Source organism: Hyla sarda, chromosome 5 (assembly GCF_029499605.1).
Source record: "Hyla sarda isolate aHylSar1 chromosome 5, aHylSar1.hap1, whole genome shotgun sequence".
Classification (NCBI taxonomy): domain Eukaryota; kingdom Metazoa; phylum Chordata; class Amphibia; order Anura; family Hylidae; genus Hyla; species Hyla sarda.
Window position 1 is genome coordinate 330,641,549 of NC_079193.1, and position 13,515 is coordinate 330,655,063.

General features: G+C 49.6%; 1 protein-coding gene across 4 annotated transcripts in view; it reads right to left on the reverse strand.

Annotated features, from left to right (window-relative positions):
• RGS22 (regulator of G protein signaling 22) overlaps window positions 1-13,515 on the reverse strand; it is a 176,208-nt gene that overhangs the window by 161,439 nt on the left and 1,254 nt on the right. The gene's annotated exons all lie outside the window — the stretch shown is intronic.

A 13,515-nucleotide genomic window follows, 5' to 3' on the forward strand; every position in this document is an offset into this window, starting at 1 on the left:
CCTTCACCCACACCATCTACCCTCCTGTACATGGGTCAGAGACCATACAATTCATAGTTTTTTCAATGTCCAGTCCATAACTGACCCATGCCAGGTCCACCAAACCAAACAACCACCACCACCCACGAATACACTCTCCCAACCTAGAACTCCTCCCAACCAACATTTTCAGCTTTGTAACATATATAAACAAACAATACAACCCACTTTAGGCCCAAGTTCGGTGCCTGTAAGCCCTTCATAACCTTGACATCTGAAAACAAAACAAAAAGCTATGGTGCACATGCATTAGCCCACCACCAAAATTTACATTCTTTCCCTAACTCCACCCTACCTCTCACCCTACCCTTATCCCTAAAAATAAACTGACCCTACTGTCACCCTAATCCTGTCCCTACATCACTGTCCCTAACCAAAAAAAGGGTACTCTACCCAAGAGGTCTAGTACCTAGGGCACATCAAAACAAAACCCTCTCCATAGGAGAGAAGCCCTACTGGTACCAAGACTGCCATACTCCAAAGATCTGATCTTCCCGAGGTCACCGGTGATGTTCCTACAGACCTCCACCTCGGAGAGGACTTTACGCTGTGTAGACACTAAAAAAAATGTGTTCCACGTGTAGTATCTAACCACCAAGCTAACTAAAAATGAGGTGCCCCGATCACGACCACCCAGGTTCCTGAATGCCCCATAAGCCCACTCCGGATAGGTAAAGCCAGCAAGTTGACTCCAACCGATGGAAGCGCCCACCCTGTTGTAAACCCCTATATTAAAGGGACAATGAAGCAGGAAGTGGTCCATGCTTTCCAGCATGTCCCGGCACTCTTCTCGGGGACATCCCTGGTCATCAGATCTCCTACACTTCAAATTGTCCCTCATATATAGCTTCCCCTGAAAGTAGCGCCAGGCAAAGTCCCAAAACTTATGGGGGATCCTATTCATGTTTAAAAGATACAACCCCACCCTCAGATCCTGACATGGGCAGTCCCTGAGCGCCAGAGGCTTCTGGAAGTGGGTCAACAGAACCCGTTTGTCAAGGAACTGCCTTGACCGGGTCCTGCTCTCCCACACTCCCAGACCCCACCGACTTATCGCCTTCAGAGTCAGGGTAGCGTAAGCCGGAAGATATCCATGGGGCATACAGAGGTCCTTCACTTGCCCTCCTGTCTCCCATTCCTGGAAGAAAGGCCAAAACCATTCCCTGCAGGAGAGTACCTATGGAGAAGCCCTCTCTGACCAGAGGTTTGACATGTTGGCTTTCAAGAAGGTGTTTGTTAAGAACCCCACTGGGTTTACTATAGATAAACCTCCTAGTCTCCTCGTGCGGTACGTAACCTCCCTCTTGACTAGGCTCATCCTGTTCCCCAATAACAGTTGGAAAAACAGGCTGTAGATCCTAGTGTAGTAAACCTCTGGAAAGATACATATGCTGCCCAGATAGATAAACAAGGGGAGCAGGTACGATTTGATCAGGTGTACCCTTTCCCTGAGGATCATAGACCAACCCTTCCACTGGTTCACCTTCTGAGTGACATCCTGGAGCTTACCATCCCAGTTTTTGGTGGGATAATCATCCTGGCCGAATGCGATGCCCAGAATTTTTGCTGACTCTTGGGGCCCTGGAAGGGTGTCCAGGAGATCAAACGTGGGATTTCCCCCTCCCAGCCAGAGACTTTCACACTTATTCCGGTTGATCTTAGACCCGGATGCCACCGAGTAGCGTTCCGCCTCCGACATCACCACATTGACCTCCTCTCTCGAGTGACATCATCAGCGTACGCCACCACTCTCTGAGCGACATCCAGCTCTGCCAAACTCATCCTGACTCCCGCCAACGGCCCACAATCTACCCTCCGGATGAAGGGATCGATTGCAAACATGTATTATAACAGTGGGCTCAAAGGACAACCCTGACGGACTCCGGACCCCACCTCAAAAGAGCGGCCAGACCACCCGTTCACCAGCGGAAAACTCTCTGCCCCTGCATACAAGATCTTAAGCCAATTAACAAAAGTACACGGTAAGCCATATCTCAGGAGGACAGACCAGAGGTACTCATGGTTCACCCGATCAAATGCTTTGGCCTGATCCAGGAACAGCAAGTACCCCTTCCAGAAACCCGCACTACTCCGGCTCCACTGCCTCCTGAACACAGAGAACAGCACCTAAGGTGCTGTGGCCTGGAACCGAGCAAGCCTGGGCCCCCAAAAGGAGCCAGGGTGCAAACTTCACCAGCCGATTAAACAGTATCTTGGCCAGAAGCTTCCTGTCCATATTGCGAAGAGCTATGGGCCTCCAATTCTCAATACGGCTCGGATCTTTACGGTTTGAGAGAAGAATCAGGGCTGACCTCCTCATTGAATTCAGCAGAGTGCTCGAGGAGAGACACTCTTGAATAGTTAAGAGGGGAGCTAAAGACTCCTTAAAGGTCCTGTACCACTCGGATGTTAAGCCATCCGGACCTGGCGACTTCTTAGGGGCAAGCCCCTCGATCGCCAGTCTCACTTCCTCTTCCCTGATTTCTTCTGCCAAAACATCAAGAGAGGGGTCTACTCCTGGCTCAGGAATGGTTTCAGCCAGGAAAGCCAAAATCCTGTCTCGCTCTAGATTCCTCCTTCCCAAGAGGTGCGAGTAGAAGGATCCGACAACCTCCAGGATCCCTGATCTGGACTGATTCAGAGATCCTGTACTATCAATCAGTCCAGAAATGACTTTACTACTCACTCACATCTTACAGTTTCTGTAAGGGTCGGGCGAGCGGTACCTCCCGAAATCCCTCTCAAAAACCAAAAATGCGTGCCTGTCGTACTGACACCTCATCAGCAAGGACGTCACTCTGGAGATATCCTCTCGGCTACCTCCAGTTGAGACAAGAAGCTTGAGTTTCCTCCTCAGACCCTGATACAAGCGATACATGTTCAGAGTACCTGAGGCTCGAAAGCTGGCGGAAGAACCCCGCAACCCACTTCTTGAACATCTCCCACCACTCCAGCTTACTACTACAAAGATCCAATAAAGGTACCTGACTCTGAAGAAAATCCTCAAAGGACTGTCTTACCTCCGCTTCCTCCAGGAGGGATGAATTCAGCTTCCAATAACCTTTACCCATCCGGGGGGTCTCTGAAACATTCAGGGGAAAACAAAATAATACAGTGAACGGAGAACACCACCTCAACCACGGACACTGCGGAAGAGACGGCTTCCTCCTTTAAATAAAACCTATCTAACCTAGATCTGCAGCTACCTCGATGAAAGGTGAAACCCGCCTGGCCAGAGGGGCTCCAGAAGTGGGCATCCTCTAGGCGAACTTCCCTAACTATACTATTGAGAGCTATGCTATCATAAACCAACCGATCATTGGAGCCTCTCCTATCTTGGGATCTCGTGACATTATTGAAATCCGCTCCAAAGATCACCTGTCAGTTTGTAAAAAGAAAGGGCTTAATCCTCATGAAGAGATCTTTTCGTCCCCACTTTGTTTGCGGGGCATAGATGTTTATAAGCCGGAGCACTTGCCCTTCATTAGGACATCTAAGATCAGGCACCTCCCCATTTCTAACTCAATAACCCGTCTGCATTCAACAGGAGCGGTAAAAAGGACCGCCACCCCACTATACGTCTCAGCCGCAAGAGACCAGTGGGAGGGACCGCGCCTCCACTCTCTCCTGGCTTTTACCATGGGGGCTAGATCTGACAACCTGGTCTCTTGTAAAAAGAAAATGTCGGCTTCAACACGGCCAAGAAAATCAAAGGCTGCAAATCTAGCCATATGCGACTTTATGCTGGCACAGTTAATAGATGCCAGCGTCAGTGGGGTGAGTGCTGCCATACAGGGTGATTAAGTTAGGCGGCCCTAACCCCCTCATTTCTGACTTTTCTTTACCCCCTCATCCCCAGATGAGGAGGCTTCTTCTTTTCCTTTGGACCTTTTTTTTACACTCTGGTCCATTTTTTAATCTTCATCTCCACCTGGCTCGGGTTTAGCCCCATCCCCTGAGGAAACTGTCCCATCAGGACAGGGCCCAGTTCCCCCTGGAGGCTCCCCCACTTCAGGCACCCCATCCTTGACCCCCACCCCTTCAAGGAGGGGGAGGAAATGGTATTGAGGACAGAGTACCGGTTAGACAGATCAATCAGAGGGGGGGGCAGGTAAGCTTCCGCTTGGGACCTGGTCTGTAGCACGGGGACTAGAGGGCTCCGACCTCTTCTTTCCCCCTTTATTGCCCTTCTTTTTTGGCCTCTCTTCACCCTCCTCATCCACACTTTCATAGGGGGAGGAATCGGAAAGGTCGGCCTTGCTGCCCTCTTCTCTACAGATTCTCCTCATTTCCTCATCCAGCACATTCTCCTCCAGATCCTCAGCAGTTTCAGGACTAACCTCTGGAACAGGGCCAGAAGCTACCCCTGCCACATGGGAACTCTCCAGTTCCCTGCTCCTTCTCCGATTAGCCGTCTCGCCTCAGCTTGGCAGGACTTTTCCTCTTCCCTGACCCTGTTGCACCTTCACTTGCACTCGTGCCCTCCCCAGCTGAGGCAACATTACTGCTCTCCCCAGCCAAGGTGACCGTTGCATGGGCAAAGGCGCTAGGACAACGGCTGAAAGGGGGTCCTAAGACACCACACAGATGACACCTGATCTGCCTACAGGATGCGGCAAGATGAACTACCCCACCACACAGAGCACAGATCTGCATGGTACAGGCTGCGCTAAAGTGAGGGGGGGCTGCCACACCTGTGACAGACCTTGGGCTGCCCCTGGTAGAAAATTTGGATTCTGTGTCTCCCAAGAGAAGCAGCTGATGGGATGTCACATCCCCATATCGGCTGAGCCAGGTCATGATGTCACAGCAAGATAGTGACTCGTTACGTGTCAAATGGTCACTTTCTTGGCCAAATTCTGATGGGATATAGCCTTTACAGGGAAATCCTGCCAGCCGGGCTTGCTTTTCACCACCTCATATTTCGACCAGAAAAGTTCCAAACCCTCTGGCCGAACAAAGCTGATGTCAAACTCGGAAGTACCGTAGGAGTGGATCAGGGCAAACATGTCACTTGCCCTGAATTCCATCTGGAGGAGGAGCTCAACCACCTTACCCCGAGGCGGACACGCATCTTCACCCCTCCACACTAAATGGACCACATTCCTATGGCCACTTTCCTGCCCGGATGTTGGGAGGGACCAGATCACCTCCCCGTTATGTTCTCGGAAAGCACCTAAGCCATGTCTTTCTTTCCAAAAAGACAGGTCAACCTCACTTCTCCCCTCTACCTGGATTGACCTGTCTCCCCTATGTAGAGCCTCCAGGAGGCGCTGTTGCAAGTGACCCCCAGAGCCAGACGGAGATGGGGATCCCCCTGATCCCCGGCAGCGACTCTGGCATAGCTTCTTGGAGAAGCAGCCACTACCGGGGGGACAATCGAACCAGAACCTGAGCTAGACCCCAAAACATGGCCTTGCTCTTAACAGAAGCAGGCAAACCTCACTCTGGCATTCCACTACCACTCCTCACCTGTATTTCACTTGCATCCCTCTCATGCACTTCACTTGCACCCCACTTTTTTGCACTCCACAAACACCCCTCTCTTGCACCCCACTTTTTTGCACTCCACAAGCACCCCCCTCATCCACACTGCTACCACAACTCCTCCCATGCACACTACCATAACTCACATTCTGCACATTGCCATTTTTATTCACATTTTTTCTTTCACTTTCACTCTTGCCTACACTCTCCCTTGGTGTGATACAGGCTGGGCTGGCTAGGTCTTTTGCTTCATGTTTAAGGGTTGCCGGTTTCAGGCTTGGTGCTGCATAGTTCTTCTTTCCAATCTCTTGGGGTGCAGAAACAGGCTCCGCCTCTGACATGGGTGGTCACACCCCCTCACAAAATTACTGTCCCTCCAGACTCACTCCTGCCCCGCCTGCTACAGCTGATGCGCCCCCTTTACAGCGGAGTGCCCCGCGGTGCCTGAACCAGTGCCGACCACATTACCTAGGGGACCGCCCCCTGAACCAACAAGGTCCGGCTCCCAGACACTGCCCCCCTCACAGGGGATTGCCCTGCAGCACCAGGACCTGTACCACCCACTTTAATTGGGGGACTGCCCCCGAACGGGTGAATCTGCCACCATTTTCTGGTGCCTGGACACCCTCCCCCCTCACAGGAGAATGTGCTTTTTTTTCTATAGCACCCGCGGCCATTTTGGGTGCACTACTGTATCCCCCATGCTGGCCCCACTCCACTACAGAAACGGGGTCTGGCAGATTGGGGGACCCAGTACCCTGAACCGACTTCTCAGCCGACCCTGGTTGCTGGAAAGAAGAAAAGACAAACTTAACTTGTCCTTGCGTTTTCTTCCTCTTCCTGCATTTCGCTTTTTTATTCTTTCTCTTCTCCTCTGGGCCTAAATCCTCTCCAAAAGAGAAGTTTTCCAGACGGGTGGGGGACTCCTGCATAACAATCGCCTGCAGGAGACCCTCGTCTGTCAAGCCATCATCATCATCATCCTCGCTGGAGGGAGGTAAGGCCACCTGAGCTGGGTTTATGTAGTCTTCACTCAGGGTAAGTGGGGGGTCAGGGGTAACACACAGAACTCGTATCCATATCCCCCTCACTCATATCAACCTCCTCACCTTCCTCCATCTCTGGCAATCATCATCATCTCTGGAGACAGGCATATCAGAGAAACGATCATCGTTAGCAAATTTTTCACAGAAAATGGCGGCACCCTCCACAATGTCAGACCTCATCCGCACAATCTCCTCCACTTTTTTTATTAAATGTTTTTACCTTAGTGGAAAATGCTGCCTTCTTGGCCCTGGATGCATGATCCACTAGGTAGCGTGCAAATTTTAAATCCACTCTTAGGCCTGGTAGCTGCTTGCCCAGCTCCTAATATTAAGCTGTCTTGGCCTGGATTCTTGATCCAAAGGTTGCCAGGGATGCCCTTGGCCCCTTTACCCCCCCCCCCCCCCCCAATTGCTGGGGTTCTGGGGAAACAGATGTAGAAGCTTTCACTCCATTCCTCTGCCTGGAAGAGCTTCTTGGCCTGGATGAACTTTTTCTGGAAGCTTTGAAGCTCCCAGTTGGGGATGGGGGAGGGGGCCCCACATTGCTGTGGGCCCTGGTAGATCTCCTCACCCCATTCTGGCTACTGGCCATTGCATAGTCCTCCCGGGGCTCCATAGCAGGGCACCCAAACCAGGAGCTTGGGGAGGGGCTGATGGAAAATCTGCTTCTCTGCAAGTTTGCTGGAAGTCAAAGGAGCACAGAAAAACCCAACCTCACTCCAGAGCTGTACTTACTATTCTGCTGGTGAGGTCCTGTGTACATATATTACATTATTTATCCAGGGGGCCCCATGAGTCCACCTCTTGCTAACAGCCACAACAACAGTGCTGCAGATGGTTTTAAGCTAGTTGCCTGTAAGGTAAAAAATTAAAAAATATAAGAGCTGTGCGGCATGCCCCATCCCTACTTCTACTGTGCCATTTTCTACCACTGCCCTGCTATGCACCCTGTATGTGCACAGTGACATCACGGTACTAGTACACACTGTACTGTGACATCACTGTAAATTTGAACCCTGGGCTTTGACATCACTGTGTATACCACTGTACTGTGATGTCACTATGCATATTAACCCTGTACTATGACAACAATGTGCATATTAAAGGAAATCTGTCATCAGAATCACCCGCACTAAACCTGTTACACAGGCTTGTAGTGCGGGTGATCCTGATTAAAACGCTCCTTACCTGGTTAAAAATGGTTCAGTGCTTCTTCAGATATCTATATCTTTAGTTTTCTGTTATTCCCTGGCTTGGGACTCAGTGGGAGGTCTTATCATCTGGGACTCGGCCACACGTCATTCTAGATGGGCGGAGCGGCCGCCCGGCTCATGAATATTCATGAACTTATCCTCGTAGTCTAACTCCTTTTTCTAGGTCTGGTGGGGAGGGCCGTGCATGCGCCGCGTTCCGTACATCCGGAAGCAGCGTTCTCCCCCCGGCTTCACTCGAGCTGCGGCTAGGGTTGCCACCCTGCCGGTATTTTACCGGCACAGCCGGTATTTTCATCTACATTCCGGGCTGTGCCGGTAAGTTTGGATGAAAAATACCGGCCATGCAATGGCCGGTATTTTTCATTCACTGACAGGGGCGGACGGAGCAGCATCCCCAGAAGAGCACTGCTTTCATGACCGGCCGTACAATGCCCAGGTCTAACACCAGCAGCCTGTGACAGGGAGAGCTCCGTGCGATGACAGGAAGAGACTGTACAGTGCTGGGGAGGGGGCGTGACCTCCTGTCTCCTCTCTCCCCCTCCCCCGCCTTCTCTCTGCCGTGCAGTCTTACAACCCTCCATAGGCAGAGCAGGGAGGGGAGAGGCCATGTATCCTGTCTCCCTCTGCTGCACAGGGCGGGTGAGTGTCTGTGTATATATGTGTGTGTATATATATATATATGTGTCTGTGTATGTGTCTGTGTGTATATATGTGTCTGTGTGTATATATGTGTCTGTGTGTATATATGTGTCTGTGTATGTGTCTGTGTGTATATATGTGTCTGTGTGTATATATGTGTCTGTGTCTGTGTTTATATGTGTCTGTGTCTCTATGTGTCTGTGTATATATATGTGTGTGTGTGTGTGTGTGTGTAGGGGGGGGGGTAAACTGCCTAATCTGGGGGACAACTATGCTGCCTAATCTGGGGGACAACTATGCTGCCTAATATGGGGGACAACTATGCTGCCTAATCTGGGGGACAACTATGCTGCCTAATCTGGGGGACAACTATGCTGCCTAATCTGGGGGACAACTATGCTACCTAATCTGGGGGACAACTATGCTGCCTAATCTGGGGGACAACTATGCTGCCTAATCTGGGGGACAACTATGCTGCCTGATCTGGGGGACAACTATGCTCCTAATCTGGGGGACAACTGGGGGACAACTATGCTCCTAATCTGGGGGACAACTGGGGGACAACTATGCTCCTAATCTGGGGGACAACTGGGGGACAACTATGCTCCTAATCTGGGGGACAACTATGCTCCTAATCTGGGGTACAACTGGGGTACAACTATGCTCCTAATCTGGGGGACAACTGGGGTACAACTATGCTCCTAATCTGGGGGACAACTGGGGTACAACTATGCTCCTAATCTGGGGGACAACTGGGGTACAACTATGCTCCTAATCTGGGGGACAACTGGGGTACAACTATGCTCCTAATCTGGGGGACAACTGGGGTACAACTATGCTCCTAATCTGGGGGACAACTGGGGTACAACTATGCTCCTAATCTGGGGGACAACTGGGGTACAACTATGCTCCTAATCTGGGGGACAACTATGCTGCCTGATCTGGGGGACAACTATGCTGCCTGATCTGGGGGACAACTATGCTGCCTAATCTGGGGGACAACTATGCTGCCTAATCTGGGGGACAACTATGCTCCTAATCTGGGGGACAACTATGCTCCTAATCTGGGGGACAACTATGCTCCTAACCTGGGGGACAACTATGCTCCTAATCTGGGGGACAACTATGCTGCCTAATCTGGGGAAAAACTACCCGGCCCTCCACAATCTTTTTAGTTTCTCATGTGGCCCCATGGGATAAATAATTGCCCCCCCCCATTCCTCCTCAACCCCGGACATTCCTTAACCTGGAGCCCCCCGGGGAAAGGAGAAAGTAAAGACAAGAGACTGGTGAGACCTCTCTGCAAAATTGTGTATTTAATGCAGTGTTTCCCAACCAGGGTGTCTCCAGCTGTTGCAAAACTATTACTCCCAGCATGCCCAGACAGCCTTTGGCTGTCCGGGCATGCTGGGAGTTGTAGTTTTGCAATAGCTGGAGGCACCCTGGTTGGGAAACACTGATTTAATGTGTGAAACTATCTGCTGCGCTCTGTATCTAATCCTGTCATGTGCGATACTGTCTGCTGAGCCTGTGTATCTAATCCTGTCATGTGTGATACTGTGAGCTGAGCCTGTATATCCAAATCTGTCATGTGGGATACTATCTGCTGAGCCTGTGTATCTATATCTGTCATGTGTGATACTGTCTGCTGAGCCTGTGTATCTAATCCTGTTATGTGTGATACTGTCTGCTGAGCCTGTGTATCTAATCCTGTCATGTGTGATACTGTGAGCTGAGCCTGTGTATCTAATCCTGTCGTGTGATATTGTCTGCTGAGCCTGTGTATCTAATCCTGTCATGTGTGATACTGTGAGCTGAGCCTGTGTATCTAATCCTGTCATGTGTGATACTATCTGCTGAGCCTGTGCATCTAAATCTGTCATGTGTGAGACTGTCTGATTAGCCTGTTTATTTGACGTTGCGGAGGGGGACGTCACTCGTCATCAGAGAGAGCCAGCGTTGCTGTCGCGCACCACCACTACCGCCGCCGCTGGCATAAATAGGGTTTTGGTAGGTATTCTCTAAATGTAAATTTTTTTGTGCGATATAGGAAAACTCCTCCCGCATATATATTGTATCCCTCCAATCCCCTATGCCATTTCTTAAACCCCCCTCCCATCCCCCGTGCCATTTCTTAAACCCCTGATCCCTCAGCCCCTGTGCAATCTGGCCCCTCCCCTTTTGTAGCTCCACCCCCACATAGCCACACCCATGACCGGTATTTTTCTGAGGGAAAGGTGGCAACCCTAGCTGCGGCCCAATACAAGTAAGAAGACGGGCTGCATGAGTGAAAAGCCGGGGGGAGAACGCCGCTTCCGGGTGTACGGAACGCGGCGCATGCGCGGCCCTCCCCACCAGACCTAGAAAAAGGAGTTAGATTACGAGGATAAGTTCATGAATATTCATGAGCCGGGCAGCCGCTCCGCCCAGCTAGAATGACGTGTAGCCGAGCCCCAGATGATAACACCTCCCACTGAGTCCCAAGCCAGGGAATAACAGAAAACTAAAGATAAAGATATCTGAAGAAGCGCTCAACCATTTTTAACCAGGTAAGGAGCGTTTTAATCAGGATCACCCGCACTACAAGCCTGTGTAACAGGTTTAGTGCGGGTGATTCTGATGACAGATTTCCTTTAAGCCTGTACAGTGATAATGTGCACAGTGACATCACAGTACAGGGTTAATATGCACATTGACATCACAGTGACATGACGTGCGCACATTCTGAAGGAGTAAAGCCAAGCAGGAGGGTGTGTGGGCGGCCAGGACCGTAATTTTCCATCACCATCAATGTTCTGACCACTGCTCCTCTGGTTCGGGGACCTACTGCTAAGTAGGTCCTGACCCCGGACCGGAGGAGTAGTGTTCAGAACACAGACATACTGCCTGTAGCCATATACTTTATATGGCTGCGGGCAGTATGTCTATGAGGGCACAGAAGGGCCTATAACTATATATGGGGGCGCAAAGGGGCCTATAACTATTTATGGGGCACAGAGCGGCCTACAACTATATATGTGGGCACTATTACTCTGGGGCAATACAAATGGGGGTTTGTATAGAGGTGAGCATTGTGCTGGAGAAAGGAGCCTAAAATGTTTGTCTGGCAGGTTCTGTGTAGACGAGTCATGGTCGGGAGAAGTCATTATGGGGCGCTCGGCGGGAGATCGCAGGGTGTCCCAGCAGTTGAATCCTCTGTGACCTGACACTTATTCTCTATCCTGGTTTTGTTATACTGAACTACTCCTTTAATTGTGGGACATTCCCTTTAATACCCATTCAACTCCTATGTAAAGCTAACATCACATACAAGAAGAGGCCACATTACCTATTTATGTGCACTTGATTGCAATGTAATGTAATGGGAGCTCTTTTATGGGCACAGACAATATTTATGAGTACAGTGGTCCCTCAAGTTACAATATTAATTGGTTCCGGGACGACCATTGTATGTTGAAACCATTGTATGTTGAGACCTTAACTCTATGGAAATCTGGTAATTGGTTCTAAAGGCACCAAAATGTCATCCAAAAATAGGAAAAAGTGAGGATTAAAGAAAAATAAGTAGATAACTAATACAGATAAAGCAAATCCTTACATATAAAAGTAATAAAGATCTGCTGGGAGCTGTAATCACTGTCTATGTCAGTGTTTCCACAGCAGGGAGCCTCCAGCTGTTGCAAAACTACATCTCCCAGCATGCCCGGACAGCCTTTGGCTGTCCGGGCATGCTGGGAGTTGTAGTTTTGCAACAGCTGGGGGCACCCTGCTTAGGAAACACTGGTCTATGTAGAGGACAGGAGCTTCTTCGGGGTCCTGTACAGTACACACAGTGTCCTAAAAAAGTAACAAGGAGTCGCCCTCACCTGGTGTCCAAAGGAGCAGCTAACCCTGGTACAGGTAAAGAGTACAGAACATGTTATACCTCCCTGTACTGTAGGGGGCGCTACCAGACAACAGTCAGTGCATACACTTCAGTAATACAAGGGTTTTACCAGTGAATGCCCATTCTGATTGGTCGGTTCTTCCAGCCATTGACAGGTATCACAGATCTGGACTGTCCGTAGCATTGTATGTTGAGTCTGGTTTCAACTCCAGAAAAGACCATTGTATGTTGAAACTATTGTATGTTGAGGCCATTGTAAGTTGAGGGATCACCGTATAGGACAGCAATTTGTTACCCTGTGACACAGAACACTTTAAATGTCAGCCGCAGTATACAATGTCACCTGAGTCAATGTATTCTACTTACAGCAGTAACAAAATCTTCTGCGGTTCAGAACATGATCAGTAACTACAGGAACTGTTTCCCTTTTCTTTTAAACATTGATCAGTTTCCAGACAGTCCTACGTGAAGAGCCCTGACTTCAATTGTATAATAATGTGAAAACTGTTGTCCAAAGTAAACGAAAAAGATTCATTTTCTCCACAATCTTATTTACCGGCAGAAAGGATCCATAACATAGGATCTCTGTGCACATAAAACTCTGCACTACCTGGCGGTAAACTTTAGCCATAGTTGGCAAAACAAACAGTAACATAGTCAGCAAGCAGTTGTCTAGCTGAAGTGGCCTGAAATGCCGAGCAAAATGTTTTTCAGCCCTTGCATGCCCCATTTTACAGCGAACTGGGATATTTTTATATAAGGGTGAAAAAGGAAATCAAAAGTGTGCACACAAATTCCCGAAATGTGCATGTTGCATTTACCACGTAGAGATGTATCCTTGACATACTGCAAGAAAGAAAGATTTCCCTGTGCACGCAGGCTCGCCTACAATCTCCTCCACATTTCTTGTGTTTGCTGTAGCTTTGTGAAAACCAAAGGTCCCCCTCCCCCCATATTGTCAAGTGTGATTTATGGCATCTCTTTCCCGGAATTGCTTACCCCAGGCAGATTTAGGTCAGACACAACAGGGAGCTTTATCATGTGCTGTCTTAGCTATGTGCTGAGGAAGTAATTTCCCTTCCCTTTGGTTTTGCCTACGTGAGACATATTTATCAGAATGTCACGCGGCGCATAATAAATTTTGCTTACGTAGGTAAAAAAAAAAAAAAGAAGCAAGCTAGTCTGAGAGCGGGAGAACAGCAGC